This window comes from Ahaetulla prasina, chromosome 4, assembly GCF_028640845.1.
Source record: "Ahaetulla prasina isolate Xishuangbanna chromosome 4, ASM2864084v1, whole genome shotgun sequence".
Classification (NCBI taxonomy): domain Eukaryota; kingdom Metazoa; phylum Chordata; class Lepidosauria; order Squamata; family Colubridae; genus Ahaetulla; species Ahaetulla prasina.
In genome coordinates, this window is record NC_080542.1 from 111,135,269 (window position 1) to 111,160,295 (window position 25,027).

At 37.9% G+C, this 25,027-nt stretch overlaps 1 protein-coding gene across 3 annotated transcripts in view; it reads left to right on the forward strand.

Annotated features, from left to right (window-relative positions):
* The window catches only part of THSD7A (thrombospondin type 1 domain containing 7A), a 302,477-nt gene that overhangs the window by 36,927 nt on the left and 240,523 nt on the right, over positions 1-25,027 (forward strand). For 2 of the 3 annotated variants that reach the window (XM_058181256.1, XM_058181257.1), the window contains exons 2-3: positions 1,007-1,162; positions 23,751-23,825. The gene's annotated coding sequence lies outside the window, so the exon portion shown is untranslated. The remainder of the gene's footprint in view (positions 1-1,006; positions 1,163-23,750; positions 23,826-25,027) is intronic. The other variant, XM_058181258.1, reaches the window with a different exon arrangement.

A 25,027-nucleotide genomic window follows, 5' to 3' on the forward strand; every position in this document is an offset into this window, starting at 1 on the left:
CACACTACAGAATCTCACAAAGCTGTATGTGGCATTTTGTGTGTGTGAGTCTGTTGTGTTGTGTTGTGTGTGTGTATAAAATGTGAAACTTGGTTTTTGAGCTTTTTGTGGCTTTGTGAGGTTCCTGCTTGTGTGTGAGTCAGTTGTGTTGTGTTGTGTTGTGGTGTGTGTGTGTAAAGTGTGAAACTTGGTTTTTGGTATCTCTTATTGTTCTGTATACTTTGTTTATCATTTTTATTATTTATTATTATTGGCCACGCCCACCCAGTCACATGACGGCCAAGCTACTCTCACCCAGTCACATGACCACCAAACCATGCCCAGTGTCACATGACTGCCAAGCCACGCCCACAAAATAAGCCACACCCACAGAACCGGTAGTAAAAAAAATTAGAACCCATCCTTGATACAAGGGGTCCTTCTCTTATGCCCACAGCTGAGCCCATTTTTTCTGTTGCTAAGCAAGACCATTGTTAAGTGAGTTTTTCCCATTTTATGCCATTCTTGCCATAGTTTTTAAGTGAATCACTGTAGTTGTTAAGTTACTAACACGGTTGTTAAGTGAATCTGGCTTCTCCAATGAATTTACTTGACGGGAGGTTACAAAAGGTGATCAGACACTGCAACTGTCATAAATACATGCCAGTTGCCAAGTATCCAAATTTTGATCACATGACCATGGGGATACTGCAATGGTCATAAGTGTGAAAAACCAGTCATAAGGCATTTTTTTTCAGTATTGCCTTCATACTCACTAAATGAATGGTTGTGAGTTGAGGACTACCTGTAGTTAAGCATTTCAACAGAAGTGTAAGACATAGTCATCAAGGCTAAAAGACCTGAAATATGACAAAAAATATTGTTTGCGTAAAGGACTTTTCCTCTTCTCAAAAATTCATTTTACCACAAATATAAAATTCCACTTAATAGCCCAACTCAAAAAAAGTTGAAAATAGAATAAAAGCACATGAATGAACTGTACAATAATTTGTTTATATGTCAAAAGCCTCTCTTAAACTCGGTGGTGGATTGCTACTGGTTCACACCGGTTCGGGTGAACCATATCAGCAGCAGAGGGAGTCTCCGCCCATCCACACGGACATCATCAAATACGATTTGCGCATACGCAGAAGCTTCATGCACAAGCGAATCGGTAGCAAAGGTAAGTGAAACCCACCCCTGCTTAAGCTGTAGAATTACTTGCCTGGAATTATTATCCCTCTAAAGCAGGGGTGTCAAACTTGATTTCATTGAGGGCTGCATCAGGGTTGTGTTTAACCTTGGGGGGGGGGGGCTGGCATGGGTGGGACCAGGGTGGGTGGGACCAGCTTGATGTCACTTGTGTCGGGATGGGGGGCTATGATGGTTCGAGTGCTCTGCCAGTGAAAATGGCCACCCGAGTTCTGTTTCCGGCTGCAATGGCCTGCAACTTTCTGCCAGCAAAAATGGAGCTTCCAAGGGCTGCATGCAGGTTGCTCCCTCACTGTTTCCAGGGTGGCACTGCGGGCCAGATCTCAGCACCCTGTGGGTCAGATCCAGCTCATGGGCCTAGAGTTTGACACCCCTGCTCTAAAGAGAATCTTGTAATTTTTTCACATCACCTTCTGAAAATATGTATCCAAGTAAGAGACAAGCAAGTGGCTGTAGGTTTCATCTTATAGGTTTAAATATTCTTTCTCTTTCATTCTTTTTTATTTGTATTCAGCATTTCTTGAAATCAAATCAAATGGTGATACTTAATCCTGCTTCAATGTTCAGGTATAAACTATTGTTTTTAGTTCGGTCGCAGAAAGTGAAAACAGTGCTAAGAGATAGAAAATGTGTATATGTAGAGATACACTGTATATTGCCACAACTAGGTGAGGTGGGCTAAGACGTTTCTCATGGTCTCTTTAATTCGGTATAAACTCCCATCTCCCTGGTAGAGGGACTCTGGATGGTGTGCAATTTAATCAATATAATAAAACTTTAACAAGCAAATAATTTAAGGTTAATAATTTTTTAAAAATGTAAAACATTATACAATTACAAAAAAAATGGACAGTGGGTAGAAAGATTAGCAGTTGTTAATACAGGAAGGGGAGTCTCAAGGACCCACCAGCCCCATTGCTGTGTGGCCCCTTTATAGAAGGCCAAGAGATAGAGAGGTCTTTCCCCAACTTTGAGGGCAGCATGTTCCATAAAGCAGATGCAGTGGCAGAGAAAGCCTCTTCTTGACCCCTGCCAGTCAAAGCTGTGTGATTGATGGAGTCTGTAGCATGTCTTCCCTGCCTAAATGCAAAGTTGGGCAAAGACCACCCTGGCCATGGCTGCCACCTGCTCTTTGAGCAGGAACCAGGCATAACTTTTAATCTTGGTCTTACAAGTTATGCCTTGGTCTGTCTGGGGTACTAAGACCTCATCCAAGACCTGAACACAGAGGGACTCACCTACAGCTACTATATCTTACTACGGTTTGGTTTGAAGTCTATTTTTCCCCATTCATGACCCTCACAGCCTTTAGGTACCATGAAAGGCCATCCACTGCATCACTACCTTCACCCCAGATGGAAATATATATAGATGGGTATTATCAGCAATGCTTCTGATCCTAGCCATAGAGGAGCTGTATTGACAAAAGGCAAAATGAACACTCATCTCTTCTCTCAGTTCATACAGCTGAAAGCATTTCTGGTAAAAAGATTCGTATGTTCAAGATCTCTAGATTGCAATCTCTGCAGGGCAAAACAAATTCATTTCCTTAGATGCATTTAAATAAGTAGAACAAGGATGCCAACATTAAGAACAAAATATGGGTAGTTGTGGACCTAAATTAGTTCACGCAATAAACAGCTATTTCTATTAGCAAGATGCAGCCTTGAGATAATACAAACAATTCCTGTGTTCCAGTATAATAAGAACACAATTTATTTCAAACACAAATTAGGCTAATCAAAGAGAGCTTGTCCCAAGTTCTAAAACAAAGCCCTATGCTGAATTCATGGGGGACAGTTTAGTTAACATTCATAGCACAACAGAATGCTATAAACATATGTACCTCCACCCAATATAGAGCTGATTTGCAGCCTCAACCAAATTACTACAATTTGTAAGACAACAAAGCTGTTTCATTTTTTTAAGAAAACAATTAATACAAGATAACATAGAATTATAATTATTTCATTATGTTATGAAACTGGTAAGGAAAAAAAATTAAGCAGTAGATTTTCACTTATTTTTAATGCAGCAGTTCCAAAAGCTTGCCTTGAAGACAATTGGTTTACATGGCATAAAATGAAGAATAGTTCCTGTAGGAAAAAAAAAAATTAAGACACAGGAATCAGGGAAACAGAGTATAACTCATTAAGAATGAATGAAATGGAGGTGATTAATCAGACAAGACCTACTTGACTAAAAGAGTCATTGATTCCTCCAGTAAACTCTTATCTGGTATTTTACTTTAGTTACTTTATATGTCTGTTTTTATTCTACTAAGGCTTTTTTCCTTTTTCTGAGATGGTTTCTGTATTTGCTCATATCAATGGTAATAGATGGCAAACCATTGAGCATTGTGTAAGCTTTAGAATGGAAAGCAATAGAGACTAAAAAGAAAAAGCAGAAAATTAAACCAAAGTGAGAGAAAGAGAGAGACCAATATAGATCAGGATTAAGAGAAATATTTGCATAAAATTGCATCAATAAATTTATAAAAATAGCATATCTGGAAAACAAATCAATAGAAAGATTGTGAGCATATTTTTGAATGTCCAGACATGATAGAAGGAGAAGGCAGGCTATGTCAGGATTTTTCCACCTAGAAAATATTGATCTTTTACATAGGCCAAGTGTTTTTGAAGACATAATATACCTTGGGTCCTTTATTTCCTAACAGACATTATTGTCAATGTTTTGTAATTTTCCACTGACTTTTAGTTTCTCAATCCTGCAGAACTCTAAGAGTCAAGAACTAAGATTTATCAGCTACTCACTGTATATCAATTGGCCTCATTCATCTTATTCCATCCATACTGGGTGAAACCCAGAGGAAGATCTATTATGATCACAATAGGATAAAAAAACACGGTATTGAGTATAAAATAGGGAAAGAATTCAGCATAATGAAGAACAATTGATTTTGTGTTTGTTATCTTCCTATGGATTTATCCAGCATGAATGGAATAAGATAGGAGAGGCCAGTTGATGTGTAATGAGTAGCTGATAAAAGTTTTTGATTTTGATCCAATTATAAAAAGGGATCAAAGGAATTTAGAGGCACTCAGAAAGCAGTTCTGAGAAGTTACCTCCTTCTCCTTCTCGTTCTCCTTCTCCATCAACAGTAAAACAGCAACATATTTTCTATCAGACTGGAGATGAAGGAAAGACAAGAAGCTCTGTTCAAAGAAGTGTTATGAAGGTGATATTTAGACACTTAGCTCTTCCTTTCCTTCAACTGCTTCCATTCTAGCAGTTTTTAAGTAACTATGAAGCTTGCTTCTTGCGTCCTCTCATCTAATCCTTTTACTATACTCTATTTACTGGAGTATCTAAAGATGATGGGATAATCATACCATTGATTTTTAAAGTTGGTCTGGCAGCTTTCTCTGTGGAAGTTAAGTACAGGGTTTTAAAAACAGATGAATAAGCATACTAACTCTGAGCCAAATTTATACTATAGGAATCATTTTACATTATTCAGGGTCAGGCCGATAATACATAAATAAGATTTTAAAACTCATACATTTAAATTGTAAGTATTTAAAATGTCATCTTCTGAGATAATTATAAAATTAGTAAGGAGGTTGTCATGAAATGAGCTATTACTTTGTTTATTTGTTTAATGCTTTGCAAATTTAAATGTTATTATTGGTTGCCCTGCAATGAACTACATGCCTCATAAGCAATATTGATCTGTTTATTCAGATTTTTAGCCAGTTCTCTTAATTTCCTTAAATAATTGCAAAATTGAGACAAATGCTTACACATGCTTGTACTGCATTACAAACAGTAAACAAGTTTTTGGTATTGCAACAACTCTATCCAAAATAAACCAGAAAGAGCCTGGTTAGAAATATTCTTCTTCTAGCTTCACTATAGCAATTTTCTTTATTGTACCAGGAATGCAATGGAATTAAACTGCTATTAAACCACTATTAAGGTTTACCTTGTGGTGATAAGAGCATTTCAGTACCTCTCCACTCCTATTTCATCCTCAGAAGGGTCTAGAACAACTTGCCACAGCCTACTCGCCATGGCCATCTCACCACAGCCTATTCGCCATGGCCATCTCGCCACTGCCATAAACATGATAAATGTTATCTCCCATTGTTTCTTTGACATTATTTCAATTTTTGTCAATGGAAATAATGTCAAAGAAACACTGGCAGAGAACATTTATTGTGCTGAATTCATGGAATTGTCTGGGGTGAATTGTTTCATGCAAGTTGGCTGCAGCAAGATGGCTAGAGGAAATGCTGTGGTGAGTTAGCCATGGTGAATTTTCCCATTTCATCCTCAGAATACCACCCAGTGGCCCTGTTTAGAGTCACTCAGGCCATTCTTGGGAAGAGAACCTTTGGGATCCATATCTAGGGGCATGTGGAGGAAATTTCAAGGCATCTAGAGAATACAATCACTCAGATTCATTCTCAGTTGGACTCCAAGTATCGTGCAAGTCCTATGGAGATGCCCAGGGAACAGACTTACTCAGTTATCTGGGAATGGTCTGAGTCTGTTAGACCTGAGGAAGTGGACAGGATCCTGAGGAGTTCAAATCTGTATTCATGTCCCTCCTAGATAGTTAAGGTCTCTTGGCAGGTGACATGCAAGTGGGTCCAAGAGACTGTGAATTCATCTTTGTCTAAGGGATGTTTCTGGCTAATGTGCCTCCTGTTCAAGATGTCATCGCTGGAATTCACCATTCTGGACAATTTTCATCCAGTCTCCCACCTTTCCTTTCTAGGAAAGTTGGCTGAGAATGTGGTGGCATTGCAGCTCCAGAGCTCCTTTGAGGAAATGGATAATCTGGACCCTTTTCAATCAGGTTCGTCTTGGATATGGAACTGAAGCTGCAGTGGTCACACTTATTTATTTATTTATTTATTTATTTAATTTGATTTTTATACCGCCCTTCTCCCGAAGGACTCAGGGCGGTGTACAGGCAAAATAAAAACAACAATACAAATATACACAATTTAAATACCCTTAAAAAACTTATTCAAAATTAGCCTGATATTAAAAAATCATCATCAATTAAAACCCCATTTAAAATTTGTAAAATTCCCTTTTAAAATCCAATTAAGCCAGCCCCGCGCGAATAAAAAGATGGGTCTTCAGTTCGCGACGAAATGTCCGAAGGTCAGGTATTTGACGTAAACCAGGGGGAAGCTCGTTCCAGAGAGTGGGAGCCCCCACAGAGAAGGCCCTTCCCCTGGGGGCCGCCAGCCGACATTGTTTGGCGGACGGCACCCTGAGAAGTCCCTCTCTATGGGAGCGTACGGGTCGGTGGGAGGCATGTGGTAGCAGCAGGCGGTCCCGTAAGTACTTATGGATGGTCTCTGGCAGGAGTGAGAGAGAGATGGTGCATCCATCCTTGTCGTCCTTGACCTCTCAGCAGTTTTTGATAACATTGACCCTGGTATCCTTTTGAATCGATTTAAAGAGTTGAGAGTGAATGACATTGTTCTGCCCTGGTTCATATCCTTCATGCAAAGCCAGTCCTAATCAATTAATAGGGAGGTCCAGCTTATGGCTTCTCCTTTGTGGGGTATTATAGGCCTGGTATTCTACTCCTCTTTGAGATCTACATGAAACTCTGAGTGAGATCATCCATTATCACAGGACATCTAATTTCTTAAGAATCTCATATTAGCAGAACCAAATGTTCACTTTTTGTTCTTTGAACAAGTCAATGACTCTTAAGGAGAGTGAGACAGCTGCTGCGGGCAGTAGATGACAGAAGACAATAGCAAATTGTTGGAAAGATTCTACTATTTCAAAGGAAGCCAGTTGCTTTCAGGAGCACTAATATGTGCTGTTCCATCAACATTCTGAGGAGCAATTCACTTTCCAGATACATAGTTTTGGAAGATGGAATAAAAGGAGTGTCTTTTTGTTCTTTTCATACACAACAATGGGGCAAAGTTACCTCTATACTTTTGAATACTATATTTGTGTGGTATGGTAGACTTTTACTGTTTAAGATTACTTTTATCTGAAGATCTCTGAATCTAGAATTTTATCAGTACAGATCATAGAACTTGAGGTTGAGGTATTTTACATGCTAAAATCAATAATAATTCCATGAACAGTACTTTTCATATGTTATAGCCAGAGGCCATGACTATGAAACAACACAGGTGAAATAAAACATTATTGATTAAGCATACCAATACAGTAATCAATCAAATAAGTTTTTACAAATTCTGTTTTGATCATGGCATCTAAAAGAGCTATATTCCTTTACATATATGATGCTTTTTACACAAAAGGCGTTACTGTATTTCGGTTAGCAAAATAATAGCAATAGTACTTAGACTTATATACCGCTTCACAGCCCTCTCTAAGCAGTTTACAGTGTCAGCATATTGCCTCCAACAATCTGGGTCCTCATACCCAATTGGAAGGGTGGAAAGCTGAATCAACCTTGAGCTGGTGAGACTCAAACTGCTGAACTGCTGGCAGCCGGCAGCAGAAGTAGCCTGCAGTACTGCATTCTAACCTCTGCACCACCATGGCTGAATTATTATTCACATAATATGGAACACTTTAAATTACAGAAGGTAGTATCAATAATTATAACATTTACTACCGCAAGAGATTTTAACTGAGAAGTAAACACCAAACAAAATAAAATTTATTGTTTTTTTAAAGCTTTTGTTGATTATGGAGAAATATATAAACTCAAAACTATGACTGAAATTGTATTGGAAGTTTCACTATTGATTTTATGAATTCAACTGACAGTTTTCAACCATGATAGAATGCTACTAATTAATTAAAATTGAAGGATTTCAAACAGGTCCTGGCATGAAAATGCTTTTTTTTTTCCTGACAGTTTTTTTATGAATAAAAAGCAAATGGTTTTTCCAAAGGGAATCATAAATTTCTCATTTCCTTGGTTTTGACACTTTATATTGAATTAAATGATTCCTTAAGTTCTGTTTAATATATCTTTCCTTCAAGGATTTCTATTAGGATTTCAACCAATGTATGAAACAAAAGTGGGACTTCCCTCCCCTCCCCCCTCTTCCTCCCTGCCTCCTCCCTCCCTCCCTCCCTCCCTCCCTCCCTCCCTCCCTGTGTTCAGGATAGTCAAACATTTATTGCCTGCATTGGACTGTTTTGTGGGTTATATTTTCCTTGAATAAAAGTACTTTGGTTTCCTGAGTGGAATCCTTTCTTGAATCTTAGCAGTCCTATTTTAATTACAGTCTGTTGGTGTTAAACAGCCTGAATCAGGGATAGTCAACCTTTTTATACCTACTGCCCACTTTTGTATCTCTGTTAGTAGTAAAATTTTCTAACCATCCACCAGTTCCAGAGTAATGCGCCGTGTATCGTCATCTGCACATGCCTCTTGCACATTGTGGATTGGGTTTGGGGAGGGGCACTGGCTACCGGCTCTGCTTGTCTGTTACAGCTGTGTGGTGTGGGGGGGAGATGCATGAGCTATTTTGGGATGAGGCTCTTTTGTTTCCGGTCGCACTATAACGCCATTTAGTTTCACTTACGTAATGTGAACTAAATTTATGCGCAGGCAATACAAATAGTATATTTTCAGAAATTTAAAATGTCATGGGGAATTTTATGAAAACCTAATGAAAATGTTTTTACATAATGCTATGAAATTTTTTTAAAAGTCAATTAAATTAAAAAAAGGGAACTGCTTCAGTATAGGACAAAACTTCTACCGCCCACCATGAAAGCTGGAATGCCCACTAGTGGGCGGTAGGGACCAGGTTGACTACCACTAGCCTGAATCATTAGAAGAGGCAATGCATCGCAATTTTTTTACATCAGCATAATTATCAGTGGTATGAAGTGATATTCTATCTCCAAACTCTTACTTGGTTTGTATCTCTTAGGGAGTGTCTTCTACCACAGAAACAAAATTTCTATGTTGGTATTCCAGTACCATTTTTTGACAAAATGATATAAATTGTGTTCATGTGACTGTGGCTGTGTGTGTGTGTGTGTAAACCTGGCTATTTGAACTTCAGAACTGAATCATAAGTACCTTGGGGGGTATGTATGGAATCATAACTTTGAACACTTGCTCAGCAATTGATCGTAAAGGATTATCTGTATTGATGTGCACATTTGTGTATCACATACAAAAATAAGTTACTTTTTTAAAAAAGTGTTTGCAAAAATATGATTACAAGGAAAAGTATATACAGAAATATATACAGGTAGTTCTCGACTTACAACAGCTCACTTAGTAATCATTTGAGGGTACAATGACATTGAGAAAAGTGACTTATGACCATTTTTCACAATTATGACTGTTGCGGGATCACATGATTTATATTTGGATTCTTGACAACTGGTTCATATTTATGACGGTTGCAGTGTCCCGGGCTTATGTGATCCCCTTTTGTGATCTTCTGACAAGTAAAGTCTTTGGGGAAGCCAGATTCACTTAACAACTGTGTTAAGTTTTAATTTAAGTTTAAATTTAACTGCAATTTAAAAACTGCAGTGATTCTCTTACCAAATGTGGCAAGAAAAGTCGTAAAATGGGGCAAAACTCACTTAACAATTTTCTCACTTAGCAACATAAATTCTGGGCTCAGTTGTGGTCATAAATGAGGATTAGCTGTACATTAGGAACTACAATTTTCTTATTCACTTTCTTGCTCTGTGATATATTGGCTTTCTTCAGATGTGTTGATATTACCATTCTCAGAATTCTAGCCAGCATCTCTGGAGTTATAATCCTTCACACCTTATAGGCATCAGGTTGGGGAATGGTGCCTACATACAAGATACTCAATCCATCCTAAAAAGGTATGCTAGAAATAGAGTAAACAATTACTGATTCACTGGGTAATGATTTATATAATTTGTCTTAAGTTCCTGTGTTCCCCGGATTCTTTTTGGTGCAATGCTCGCTTAAATGTGCATCCAAGAACCAAAAGCTCTGTTTGAATTAGACCTTCTTGTCACCTCTTAAGTATATGATAGCTTTAGTTGAGAGTAAAGAAAATGTGTATCACATGCTGTTCACAGTATGCATTTTCTTTCCTCTAACTAAACCCTTAATATACTTAAGAGGCGATATCAAGGCTCGGTTGGTATTCCATATATCTAATATAGTACACTACAAATGTTGATGCATTTGGAGCAGCAGAGAGATATTGCTTAAATTTAAAGCAGTTTCTTGTTTGTAGCTATTGGAAAACAGATTTTCACAATGATTTATTATGAAGACAATGAAAATCCCAAAATGTGCCCTTGCTATTGTGCTCTGCAGATGAATTATTGGAGATTGCAAACAGCATGTTATTTCATATATGATTCCACATGAAATCTCTCTTCTTTTTTCTCCCTATGATGCATCACATATGGAGTAAATGGGGCTTTAATTCTCTGGGGTTTTAAAAAATTCACTATGTTGGTTCAGAAAATATGGCTGCATCAATGTCTGACTACCAAAACCATCTGATTCTTTCTGAGATTCTGGATAGAAAGCCTTGCTAGATTAAACTGATAGCTTTGCTTAAAATCTCTTTATGGACTGTTAATCACCAAAGCTGTGGATTATAATATAACGCAAATGTTTACAAGACAAGAAGTTCTTTTTCTATAACTCTGACTGGATAAGCTGATCAAGATCTGAATGGCAATTTCTTGAGCAATAGCTTTCTTGCATTAGAACAAGATTTCCAAGAATCATATAGTAATAGGCAACTTTTTTGAGAAGCTACTTCTATGTTTCAAAAATTAAAAACATTTGATTTTTTAAATTATAATGTTGTTTGTCCCTATAGAAATATTCACTCACTCAGGAGTTCTTAGGGGAAACAATGTGACAATTTTTAATACAATTGATGAATACTTTATTTGAATATGTCCTATTGTAATTGCCAATATTGTTCTTTTATTAATGTACAGACTGTATTTAAATACCTCTCTCTCTCTCTCTCCCCCCCCCTCCCTCCCTCCTTGTCTCTCTCCTTATACACATACGTTCGCACCCACTTTAATTTGATTTGTGTCAGTATAAACTACTGCCTGCATATCCACCTTGACCTTGCCTGGTATTGCTCCACAGTCTTATGGGGTTGGAAAGAATAAGCATTGTGTTTTATTTAAGATTATAAATATTAAAAGCAACTAGATTGATATAATTCAAGACATCCATAATTTAATTTTAATTTACCAAAACTGCTGCTCTCCTTGTGGAAATGTAAATTTCTTTATTCTGTAATGAAAATGATACAAATACAAATTGTCCATTAGAGTCAGTGTAATAGTTAAAATATGTCTAGGTACTTAAAATATGTCCACATACAGTTGAAATCTTTTTGAAGGGATCTTATTGATTGATTGGTTAGTTGGTTGGTTGAATTTATATTGCCGCCTATTCGCCTATGCGACTCAAGGTGGCTTACAGAATATAAAACCACTTTTTATATTATGAATGACAGCACCAGAATGGATTTACTTTTTATGATTCCTACTTTCTGTGCCATCACGTCAGTGTTGATTCTTAGCAACCAAATAGAAAGACCTTCTCCAGGAAACCTATTTTCTACATAAAATTTTTGTAAACATTTTAACATAACATAACATAACATCAGAGTTGGAAGGGACCTTGGAGGCCTTCTAGTCCAACCCCCTGCCCAGGCAGGAAACCCTACACCATCTCAGTCAGATGGTTATCCAACATTTTCTTAAAAATTTCCAGTGTTGGAGCATTCACAACTTCTGAAGGCAACTCGTTCCACTTATTAATTGTTCTAACTGTCAGGAAATTTCTCCTTAGTTCTAAGTTGCTTCTCTCCTTGACCAGTTTCCACCCATTGCTTCTTGTTCTACCCTCAGGTGCTTTGGTGAACAGCCTGACTCTCTTCTTTGTGGCAGCCCTAAGATATTGGAACACAGCTATCATGTCTCCCCTAGTCCTTCTTTTTGTTAAACTAGACATACCCACTTCCTGCAACCGTTCTTCATATGTTTTATCCTCCAGTCCAAATCATCTTTGTTGCTCTTCTCTGCACTCTTTCTAGAGTCTCAACATCTTTTTACATCGTGGCACCAAAACTGGATGCAATATTCCAAGTGTGGCCTTACCAAGGCATTATAAAGTGGTACTAACACTTCACGTGATCTTGATTCTATCCTCTGTTTATGCAGCCCAGAACTGTGTTGGCTTTTTAACAGCTGCTGCACACTGCTGGCTCATATCTAAATGGTTATCCACTAGGACTCCAAGATCCCTCTCACAGGTACTACTATTGAGCAAGGTACCACATATACGGTACTGGTGCATTTTGTTTTTTGGCCTAAATGTAGAACCTTACTTTTTCACTGTTGAATTTCATTTTGTTAGATAGCGCCCAATGTTCAAGTCTGTCAAGATCTTTCTGTAACTTGAGCCTATCTTCTGGAGTGTTGGCTATTCCTGCCAGCTTGGTGTCATCTGCAAATTTGATGAGTTCCCCATCTATCCCTCGTCCAAGTCATTGATGAAGATGTTGAAGAGTACTGGGCCTAAAACAGAGCCTTGGGGTACTCCACTGCATACTTCCTCCATGTGGATGTAGTTCCGTTGAGGACTACACGTTGAGTGCGTTGGTCAGCCAGTTACGAATCCATCTGGTGGTGGTGCTGTCTAACCCACATTTTTCTACTTTATCTAGTAGTAGGTTATGGTCTACTTTATCAAATGCTTTACTGAAGTCCAAGTAAATTATATCGACAGCATTCCTCTGGTCTACTAATTTTGTCATTTTGTCAAAGAATGCGATAAGATTAGTCTGGCATGATCTGTTTCTGACAAACCCATGTTGGCTTTTGGTTATTACTTTGTTTGCTTCTAGGTGTTCGGTGATTCGTTGCTTGATTATCTTTTCCAGAATCTTCCCCGGTATTGAGGTCAGACTGATAGGTCTGTAGTTTCCTGGATCTGTTTTTTTTCCTTTTTTGAAGATGAGAACTACATCAGCTCTTTTCCAGTCCTCTGGCAGCTCCCCTGTGCTCCAGGATCTTTGAAAGATATAGTTCAGTGGTTCTGAGATCACGTCTGCCAGTTCCTTCAGAACCTTGGGGTGTAATCCATTTTAGTTCGCTTGAATGAGTAGAAATCCATGGACACTTTTCCTTCCTTATTAATGAAAGTGCAAACCCTTTATTTTTGTGCTTATAAGATGCTAACAATATTAATATTAATGACTGGCAGTCCTAATCAATAATACTGGCTTACAGTGTTGTTGTAGCATGCTAGAAATATGGACCCCAGGAGTTCTAGTTCCATCTTAGCCATGAAAGCCAGTAGGTGATCTTGCACCAGTCACTCTCTCTTAGCTCTACTTACGTCACAGAGTTGTTGTGAGGAAAATAGGAAGAGGAAGGTGTGTTTGATATTTTTATCCCCTTGACTTATTTGTAAAAATAATAAAGGCAAAATACAACTAAATAAAATTGTTAGCATTTCATTGATTTTGAGCTTACTTCTTTTTCGTCACCCACCTTTTGATTGGCTCACTTTTTGCACTATTGTTCCCAATATGATTTAAAGGTTGTACATCCCTATTATTTTTTTTTGTTTACATTTATACCCCGCCCTTCTCCGAAGACTCAGGGCGGCTTACAATGTATAGGGCAATAGTCTCATTCTATTTGTATATATTTACAAAGTCAACTTATTGCCCCCCCAACAATCTGGGTCCTCATTTTACCTACCTTATAAAGGATGGAAGGCTGAGTCAACCTTGGGCCGGGCTCGAACCTGCAGTAATTGCAGGCTTTGTGTTCTTAATAACAGGCCTTACCAGGCAGAGCTAAACCGGCCCCTATTTTAGACTAACAAGTAATTTTTCCTAATGGACTTGAAAACATCTTAGTATCTTAGTCTTCAAAACCCATAAATTTTCTTCTATCTTTTGAAGTGTTTTTTTTTGGGGGGGGGGGTGATGGTATGTTCCTTTGAATCAAGGTTGACTCTGAATTAGTCTCTGCAGTTTTCTTGGCAAGATTTCAGACATGGCTTGCCAAGGTTCCCTTCCTATTTATTTATTTATTTATTTATTTATTTATTTATTTATTTATTTATTTATTTATTTCGATTTTTATATCGCCCTTCTCCCGAAGGACTCATGGCTGAGAAAGAATGTTTGGGCTGAAGTTACTCATTGGCTTTGTACGTAAGACAGGACTTATGGTATCCTGGTTTCTGGCTTGCTTTAACTACTGCCCCAATAGGGCTGTCTCTCAAATAAATAAAAATTTAAAAAAAAATGAAAAGTCCATATCATATCCAACACCTAAAACAGTTATTTTCTATTGAGTTTTAATAACTGAATAGACTGTGACTAAGTAATATTTTTTTTTGGGTTTGCATAGGGCCTTTGAAGGCAAGGGGAATGGGACGAATAAGAGTAGATTCAGATACAATTGCCATTTTTAATCGAGATTGCTCATTATATGCATCAACATAATTTTACATCTATGTGAATTATTGCTATTGGCCTACTATATCATTCTCATGTATCTAAGAATATTCAATTCAATTTAATAGATTTTTTGGGGGGGGACAGGACCCAAATCTGCTAAATTCTTGGTGTTATCTCACCATGGTCAAGTTTAGAAATCTCAGTTCAACCCGGAGTTTCATATATCCTCTGCTACTAAAACTGTATATTGAGTAATCTCTATTAAAAATGCAAATTGTTTTAATTTGTAACAATTATTTTTTAAAATATATTTTCTTAAACATTTTGAAGTTTCTTAAATGTAAAATATAATATATTGTTAACATAGATAGGCAGAACATATATTGTATTAGTGATCAATTATGTATTTGAAGTAATTACATTGTGGTAAAACAGAAATGCTTGTTTTTAACATATGTCCTGGCAAAAGTAAACTTATGCAGACTTTGGGAATAATGAAAATAGAATTATGTTTTAGGTTATTCTCACATTTCTTTATTTTGTCACATGTGTAGTTCATGTTCAGTATTTTCAGTTAGGAATTAGAACAGACCTAACTTTTTTTTTTATTGATGTATAATTTATGGTTTATTTTCCCTTCAAAGATTGGTGCCCAGATGACTGCAAATAAAGCTTAGAAATTGATCTTGAGCCAGCTCTGTTGTTTTGGTTTTATTTCAGACTTGTGATGATGATAAAAGGAGATGGAATGAAATCCCTAGCTAATAGCTATCAGACTGATGGAGATGATTGATCTATCTACTTTTTGTTTGTTTGTTTAAAGTGACTGGTAGTATGTTTTTAGATGGACATTTTTCTAGCCCTACTTAAAGGTGGCAGAGATTGAATCTACAGCTTTTATAATATGGTCTACCTTTATACTGTACTCCTACCGTCTTTGGAAGATTTATTTATTTAGTTAGGAAATATGTGTAGTTTTGTGTTCCATAATTCTGGGCAGCTCACAACCACAACAGTAAAAGCATTTAAGGAGCAATAAAAAACCCCACAAAATCTCTCCCCCCCACAAAAAAAAATTAGCCAAGTACTCCAAAGAAACAGTCCCCAGTAACACAACAAGCACTGGGCTCTAGCCTCACTCAATACTTGGAGAATAGCCAGCTTTTAAAGGCCTTCCAGAAGGCTAGAGAAATCTGCTGGATCTCAGGGGCAGAACCTGCTCTTGAGAAAGTGCACTTTCAGCCCCCTTGGATGTCAACCTTTAAGGGAAGGGACCTTACCTAATTTGATGGAATGAGCAGATACTCTCAGAGAAAGGTAGTTTTGCAGGTAACCTGGCTCCATGCTATGCAACGCTTTAAAGATGACAATCAGCACTACTATGAATTTAATTTAAAGTCGTGAAAAATAAATATGTATTATATTAATTAAATATGATCGTAAAGAGATAGTTTGAAGTATTTTATATATAAGTCCTTGAATCTCGAAAGGGAGTTATTTTAATTAATTAATTGAAACATTTATAGCCCGCCTACATTTGTAAACATAAGTTAAAATTAAGCAGTATATTAAAAATCTAAAATACTACTAACCAAAATACAATAATGGAAGGTCACAGATTTTTAGCAAAGCCAGTAGGATATGGTGAGGCTGTGGTTAAGCTTTGAATGCAGATGGAAAACAACAGATCTTTACCACTGAAAAACAGATGCTTTTGATATCAGCCCAGCCTCCAGAAAGGAAATGTTTCAAAGCAGAGGATACTCCAACAAAGCACATCTTCTTTTACATCTCCACAAAACACCTCCCTCAAATATGGGGTGCTGAGGATATCCTAATATGCAGGTACATACTGGGAGGAATGTTCTCAAATACTGAAATTCTCAGCTATGTAGAACAGGAGTGTTAAACTCGCGACGACATGTTGTCACATAATGTATCACAACTTTCTCCCCTTCGCTAAACCAGGGGTGGGCATGGCCAGCATGTAACACATCCGGCTTGTGGGTCTAGAGTTTGATATCCCTGATGTAGAACCTTGAATATCATTACAAGATCTTAGGTCTGATTAGTAAAATACAGTAGAATTCATTTAGTGTCTCATGGGCTCTAAAAATGTTCCAGATTATAACCTCATTGTTGCCTTGTGTACTACTTTCAGCTTCTGTACCATCTTTAGACTCATATAAAGAACACTGAAGTAGTTTAACTGAAAGGTTATCAGAGCATGGACTACTGTCCATACAATATTGCCATTCCTGTCTGCAGCTGACATACCAGTAGTAGTGTACATACTAAATGTACTCTGGGTTGGAGAGACCATTTTGGCCTTGACTAATAATTGAATCTAGCAGGACATCAAAGCTCTGTACCTGCTCTTTCAGAATTACTTGAGCCCCAGACTTTCTCTATTTTCATGAGAAGGAAAGATAATACCAAACTCAGACTCCTCTGATGAATTCACTCAATGTGTTTGTATAGCAAGTGTGATAAAATACATCACTATAGGACCCCATAACTTGACATTTGGGACTGAGCAAGATTTCATAGTTTGGAGAAGAACTGCTGAAAATCAGGGCTCCATTTCTAGGTAGTCACTAGTTTTGATGGTTTCAAAAGCCACTGAGAGAAATCAACAGCATTGTACTTCTACTTCTGATCATGATTTCATGCAGTTGCTTTCCAAGAAGTTATGGATGCAGGTATTCTGTGATCTTCTATGGGTGATCATGTATTTGTTAAATGGTTGTGAATACATTAGTTTTAATTTGTTCTCTAGCAATCAGTTATAGTTCTGAAAAGGTCTATAAGGTCTCCTAATTTTTTATGATAGAGTCTGAAGGATGAAGTTTGCAAGTGAGCAGTAGTTTAGATTAAAGCTAGTAAGTATGATAATGAACAATAGAGGCATGTTTTTATTAGATTAGAAATATTATTTCTTAGAACTCAAGGTGCAAATTATGCTGTGCCATGATGTTTCTTTCAAGCACGTAAGATAAAATTAACATATCTAAATTGGATCAGCCTGAATAGGTTTCCTGCTGTTTCATCTTCTCAGCTGCAGTCAGGCTGTAAAGGCCCGCAGGTGGATCCAAACAGTAATTTCAAGTCCATTTTCAAAAGTCTTACCCCAGTAAATAATTATAGTAACTTCACATTGATTCTGTGGAGTAAATGTCAGCAAAAATATTTTACATATACAACTGAAAGCTAATTTGAATTGCAAATATAAATAGTTTTCATTTTGTTTTTAGAAAACAATTCTAATTAATGTTTTAATTATATATATATACATATATCCATACATATATATATATATCATACATACATACATACATACATACATACATACATACATACTAAGTTTTTTTAACACATTTCTATGTCAAAAGGGTAGAATTATGCTGATTATGATGTAATTAAGATTTAGATCAATAAATTATGGTCAAAGAGATCTAAGCTCCTGGCATTTTCAGCCCCAAACTCATTGGATGACTGAACATGTCTGTTACACCTAGCTATCCTGTATTTTAAGATTGTTGTGAAGATGAAATATTAGACAAACACTATTTCTCGGAGCAAAAGGATAGCAAAAATACAATAAATAAATTGGTTTTCCTTTACTTTTTTTTCTTGAAAATCCACTCTCCAGAACAACGATGAATTGAATATATTCCAAAGGTGTTAAACCCAAGGGACATGAATGGCACCTGACTTCTGTGTGCTGGATGTGAACATTGGGTGTCATCTAATTGCACATCTATGGTGCCTGTAGGCTCTATAAATAAAATCCTAAATAAAACTATTAGCATACTAGTGTTTTTCGCAAACTAGGAATGTTAGTAGATTTTATCTTTCTTTGATTGCTTTTGTGCTTTTTTATTTCTTATAACTCAAGGGTTCAGAAAGTTCATTTTTTGCCCATACAGTGGGCAGGATAGAGTAGTTTTGGGGAAGTGGGAGCAGATTTTACTATTTGCAGAGTAAAGAGGCAAAATGGATATTCAAAGTCTTACAGGACTTTGTTATCATCTTCAATTTTTAAACCATTCTAGAAAGAGTCTCTTAAAAAGTGCAGAGAAGGGCAACAAAGATGATTAGGGGACTGAGGTTAAAACATATAAAGAACGTTGCTGGAATTGGGTATGTCTAGTTTGATGAAAAGAAGGACTAGGGATGACATGATAAAAGTGTTCTGATATTTCAGGGGTTCCGACAAAGAAGACAGAGTCAAGCTATTCTCTGAAGCACCTGAAGGCAGGACAAGAAGCAATGGGTGGAAACTAATCAAGGAGAGGAGCAACCTAGAACTATTTATTTATTATTTATTTATTTATTTAATCATATTTATATACCGCCCTATCTCCCGAAGGACTCAGGGCGGTTTACAGGCATTTAAAAACATATAAATACAGTATAAAAACAGTTTAAAAACTTATTCAAAAAGCCCGTTAATTAAAACATCCAATTAAAACCCAATTAAAACCAAATTTAAAATCTAGCTCAGTCCTGCACAATTAAATAAGTATGTTTTAAGCCCGCGGCGGAAGGTCCGAAGGTCCGGAAGCTGACGGAGTCCAGGGGGTAGTTCGTTCCAAGGGTGGAGCCCCACAGAGAAGGCTCTTCCTGGGCGCCGCCAGACGACATTGCCTCGCTGACGGCACCCTGAGGAGACCCTCTCTATGAGAGCGCACGGTCGGTGGGAGGTATTCGCAGCAGTAGGCGGTCCCAGAATAACCCGCCCAATGCCATGGAGCGCTTTAAAGGTGGTCACCAAAACCTTGAAGCGCACCCGAAGGCCACAGGCAGCCAGTGCAGCCTGCGCAGGATGGGTGTTATGCGGAGCCACGAGGGCTCCATCTATCACCCGCAGCCGCATTCTGACTAACTGTAGCCTCCGGATGCCCTTCAAGGGAGCCCCATGTAGAGAGCATTGCAGTAATCCAGGCGAGACGTCACGAGTGCGTGAGTGACCGTGCATAGGCATCCCGTCCAGAAAGGCGCAACTGGCGTACCAGGCGAACCTGGTAGAACGCTTCCTGGAGACGGCCACAAATGATCTTCTAGAGACAGCCGCTCATCCAGGAGGACGCCTAAGTTGCGAACCCTTTCCATCGGGGCCAATGACTCGCCACCGATGGTCAGCCATGGATTTAGCTGACTGTACCGGGATGCCGCATCCACAGCCACTCTGTCTTGGCGGGATTGAGCTTGAGCCTGTTTCTCCCCATCCAGACCCGTGACGGCCTCCAGACACCGGGACAGCACTCGATAGCTTCGCTGGGGTGGTCCGTGTAGAAAAGTACAGCTGGGTGTCATCCGCATACAGCTGGTACTTCACACGAAACCACTGATGATCTCACCCAGCGGTTTCATGTAGATGTAAACCAGAAGGGGCGAGAGAATCGACCCCTGCAGCATCCCACAAGTGAGGCGCCTCGGAGCCGACCTCTGCCCCCCTGTCAACACCGACTGCGACCGGTCAGAGAGATAGGAGGAGAACCACCGATAAACGGTGCCTCCCACTCCCAGTCCCTCCAACCGGCGCAGCAGGATACCATGGTCGATGGTATCGAAAGCCGCTGAGAGATCTAATAGGACCAGGGCAGAGGAACAACCCCTATCCCTGGCCCTCCAGAGATCATCCACCAACGCGACCAAAGCCGTCTCCGTGCTGTAACCGGACCGGAAACCGGACTGGAACGGGTCTAGATAGACAGTTTCATCCAGGTGCAAGGGGAACTGATATGCCACCATACTCTCTACAACCTTCGCCGCGAAGCGAAGGTTGGAGACCGGACGATAATTACCTAAAACAGCCGGGTCCAGGAGAAATCTCCTGACAGTTAGAACAATTAACCAACTTGCCAATTAAAACCCAATTAAAACCAAATTTAAAATCTAGCTTGTTTTAATTGGAACAACTTGCCTCCAGAAGTTGTGAATGCTCCAACACTGGAAATTTTTAAGAAGAGACTGAACAATCATTTGCCTAAAATGGTATAGGGTTTCCTACCTAAGCGAGGATTGGACTAAAAGACCTCCAAGGTCCCTTCCAACTCTGTTATTCTATTCTGAAACCTCTCCCAAACTTGATGTCACCCACTTGTTAGTACAATTCTGGATAATACAAGTAATGCTGGTGAAATTACTGCACTCATATGCTATCAGGTTCTGCATATTTCAAAACTTGAGAGAAATGATCTACTAAGCAGTAAGAAAGATGGAGGAAAAACTTGAATTGGGTATACACTTGAATAAATTTGGTAAAATGATAGATTGGTAATTAGATTTATGTCTCTCTCTTATGTTATATACTAATATTATAATTTCTCAAATTTATTCTATGTAACAAAAGGCAATGTATTGCATTCCTAAATGTTTTTCATTTAAGCAGTGTCTAGATTTAGATTTGCTTAACTTTAATGTGACTGCAGTATTATGTAGCTTCAGGCCATACAAAGTTAAGCTATTTAAAGCAACTCAGATCGGGAACTCACTGGAGATTTATGTGGTGGAGCCTTCAAGAATCCTTCTGAATAGAAAAGGAAGCTGAATGAATAAGGGAACAAGGTGGAAAGATTTAAAAGAAATGAAAAGGCAAGGCTGATTAGCATAGCAAGGAGACTCAGAGATATGTTTGGAATAATTGACATCTGGAAAATGTCTCAGAACAGAGAAACGGGTGTCTGATTTGACCCTGGCTACTTTTTAACCTGGATCTTTGGTAAGTGCTTCAGAACAAAACATGGTTGTCTTGTTATAAGAGTAGCACAATAGCATTTTCAGTATGACAATAGGAATTTTTTTTAAGGATTCCCATTTAGCCACATATAATGTTTCATTTAAAGGATGCAGAATCCTGAAAAAATAATATGTGCCAGTGCTATAATGTTCTGGTTCATCCACTTTTAAGGACATTTCTATGTAGCTGAAGCAACAGCACAATTAAATGAACATTTTTTGAAATGACAGCTGTTCATGGTCCTGATTCTCAATGTGAATAAAAAATAGAATTTTATGTATTTCTACAGGAGTGATTTCCCAGCTGTGTCGTGCCCACTTGAATTTTTATAAGGCAAGAAGAAAAATCCAACTTACTCAGTCTAATTAATGCATAGTAGACATGAGAAATTTAAAACTACATGTAGTAGTAGGGAAGATTGGGCAGCATTTTATTATACTAATACTTAATTACTAGAAATTTTATTTTTTATTTTTTTTTATTTTTATTTACATTTATATCCCGCCCTTCTCCGAAGACTCAGGGCGGCTTACAGTGTATAAGGCAATAGTCTCATTCTATTTGTATATTTACAAAGTCAACTTATTGCCCCCCCAACAATCTGGGTCCTCATTTTACCTACCTTATAAAGGATGGAAGGCTGAGTCAACCTTGGGCCGGGCTTGAACCTGCAGTAATTGCAGGCTATTGTGTTCTAATAACAGGCTCCTTACAGCCTGAGCTATTCCGGCCCCTGATGAATCCTTTTCATGAAGTACTGGTATTTTAAACTAGATTTGAAAAAAGGATTTATTCCATATAACAGATTTGCTTTTATTTTACTAATCACAATCAACCTCCATGCCCTTTGCATTTCCTTCACTGTTGAAAGCTCATGAAATATTTGGTAAATTTAGTTTGCTTCAAGCTACGATACTTGTACTTAGTTTCTAATCTTTCTGATGGAAATATTTTCATGAATCTGCAAATTAATAAGCAGGCAAGATAAAAAAAGAGGCTGGTTTTGTTCCTTCTGTCATTTTTTTCTTGATATGTTTTAAAAATCTCTCTCTCTCTCTCTCTGAAATTGGAGAGATAAAAATAACACATCTTCAGATGTGTACACATCTGAAACCTCCTGCTAAACATGGACACATTTATTTTGAAGGATAAATTGTTACCTTACTTTAGAATAGAATAGAATAGAATAGAATAGAATAGAATAGAATAGAATAGAATAGAATAGAACAACAGAGTTGGAAGGGACCTTGGAGGCCTTCTAGTCCAACCCCCTGCTCAGGCAAGAAACCCTACACCACTTCAGATAAATGGTTCTCCACCCTCTTCTTAAGAACTTCCAGTGTTGGAGCATTCACAACTTCTGGAGGCAAGTTGTTCCACTGGTTAATTGTTCTAACTGTCAGGAAATTTCTCCTTAGTTCTAAGTTGCTTGTCTCCTTGATTAGTTCCCACCTATTGTTTCTTGTCCTGCCCTCAGGTGCTTTGGAAAATAGCTTGACTCTTTCTTCTTTGTGGCAACTCCTGAGATATCAGAACACTGCTATCATGTACCCCTAATCAACCTTCTTTTGATTAAACTAGACATATCCAGTTCTAGCAACCATTCTTTATACATTTTAGCCTCCAGTCCCCTAATCATCTTTGTTGCTCTTTTCTGCCCTCTTTCTAGAGTCTCAATATCTTTTTTACATTGTGGCGAGCAAAATTTAATGCAGTATTCCAAGTGTGGCCTTACCAAGGCATTATAAAGTGATCCCTCTGTTTATGCAGCCTAGAACTTTGTTGGCTTTTTTGGCAGCTGTGACACACTGCTGGCTCATATTTAAATGATTGTTCTTGCTACTTTAGCAGATGTTGATAAAGAACTGGACCAGAGCCCCCCCCTCCAGTATCCCTAATATCAGACTCTATTTTGCTACATCCTCTTCCTATGGCTGTTCTTCCTTTGTCAGCTAGGAGCAGGAATATAGGAAAGAAAGTGTGTAAGCAAAAATAGAAATGGTGATTCTCCTTTTTCATTTTGGCTCACTCTTTAACTCTTTTGTAAGGCAGAGGGCAACAATTAAGGAGGCAAAGGCAATGTCATCACCAGCCAGTACATAGCTTGTTGTAATCATTAGGTAAATGAAGGTATAAAACCATACTAAAAATCCAGGATTTTTGAAGTTGCATAATGACTTTTGTGACAAAGGTATTTGTGCATCTATGTATGAGTGTCTAGCAATGCTAATTATTCTTAACTTGCACTGGCAGTATCAAATTACAACACAGCAACAAGTAAAACAAAGCCTGTATATATACAAGGAGTTCATCTACCAGAAGCTAGACAACAAAGTATGTATCATGAATGTGAATTTGTTTTTTTTAAAAAAAATAGTAATCTATTCATACTCTTCTTTAACTTACAGGAGAATTCTGACCTTGAAGACTGACATTTCTTGGATGTTCTTGGACATCAATAGAGAGGACTGCAGTGAAAAGTGGTAATTTGCTGCCTTCTTTCTACCCTCTTGTCCTGTTTTGGTCTTCCCAGTTTTATTTGTTGTTAGATAATGGGCTGGATAGAAGGCATGGCAGAGAGTTGGGAGATTTTGGGGGGTTGAATTTCTATCCCAGACAATTTATGCTGGATCCCCAATTTTTTCCTTTTCCCATTTCATTATTGTGTATGTTAGAAAAAGTAGAGTTATGTGTAATTCTACAGGTTGGTATTTAGAGACCATTGTTGGATTTCATCCTTCAAACCTAGGAGATGCATAACCACTTGAAGGAGTACACAGTTATTTTTCCATAAATAAAAATATACCCCACAATCCTGTGATTCTTGGCATGCAGTTCATAAGTTACAAGTGCAGTCTTCAACAAAAGTTACAAATACTGTATTGTATTGTGGAAAACAATACACTTATTTTGAATTGAAGTGCATTCTTTATTTCTTACAATAATTCAGTTGGTATATTTAAAAGAAAAAAAAATTGTGAAAGATTTTGTGTGAGAGAAACATAGAATGTGAAAGAGTTTGAAGGGACTTTGGGGTCTTCTAGTCCAACCCCCTACCCATGGTAGAAAGTCCTATACCAAATAGGATACTATACTATATCCAGTCTCATCTTGAAAACTTCTAGTGATGGAACATCTAAAACTTTCCATTCCATTGATTAATTGTTCAAACTGTCAGGAAAAGCAATTTTGTTCAGAAGAATTAACATAAAAGGAAATCAAGCTGTCAAAGAATACGGTGACTGGAAGTAACTATTAGAATTGGCATATAGCATAGAAAAATTCAAAGAAATAATACAAGATTGGAAGATGTGGGAAGCTTTGCTGATAGAATTGCCAAGAGTGAGATTCAATTGAATGGATAACATCATCATCAACTGTCAGGAAATGTCTCCTTAGTCCTAGGTTGGATCTCTCATTAATGATCTTCCACGTGTTACTACTTCTCCTGCCTTTGGAGAGGTACTTTGGAGAAATAAGTCTTCTCTGTGATAGCCCCTCAAGTATTGGGAGACTCTTTCATATGACTCTTTCATATGACCTCTACTCCTTTCTCTTTGTTAGACTAGACATACTTAATAATCCCACAATCGTTTATCATATGGTTTAGCCATATTATTTTTGTTGCTCTTCTCTGCACTCTTTCTAGGATTTCAACATGCTTTTTTGTATTGTGGTGACCATA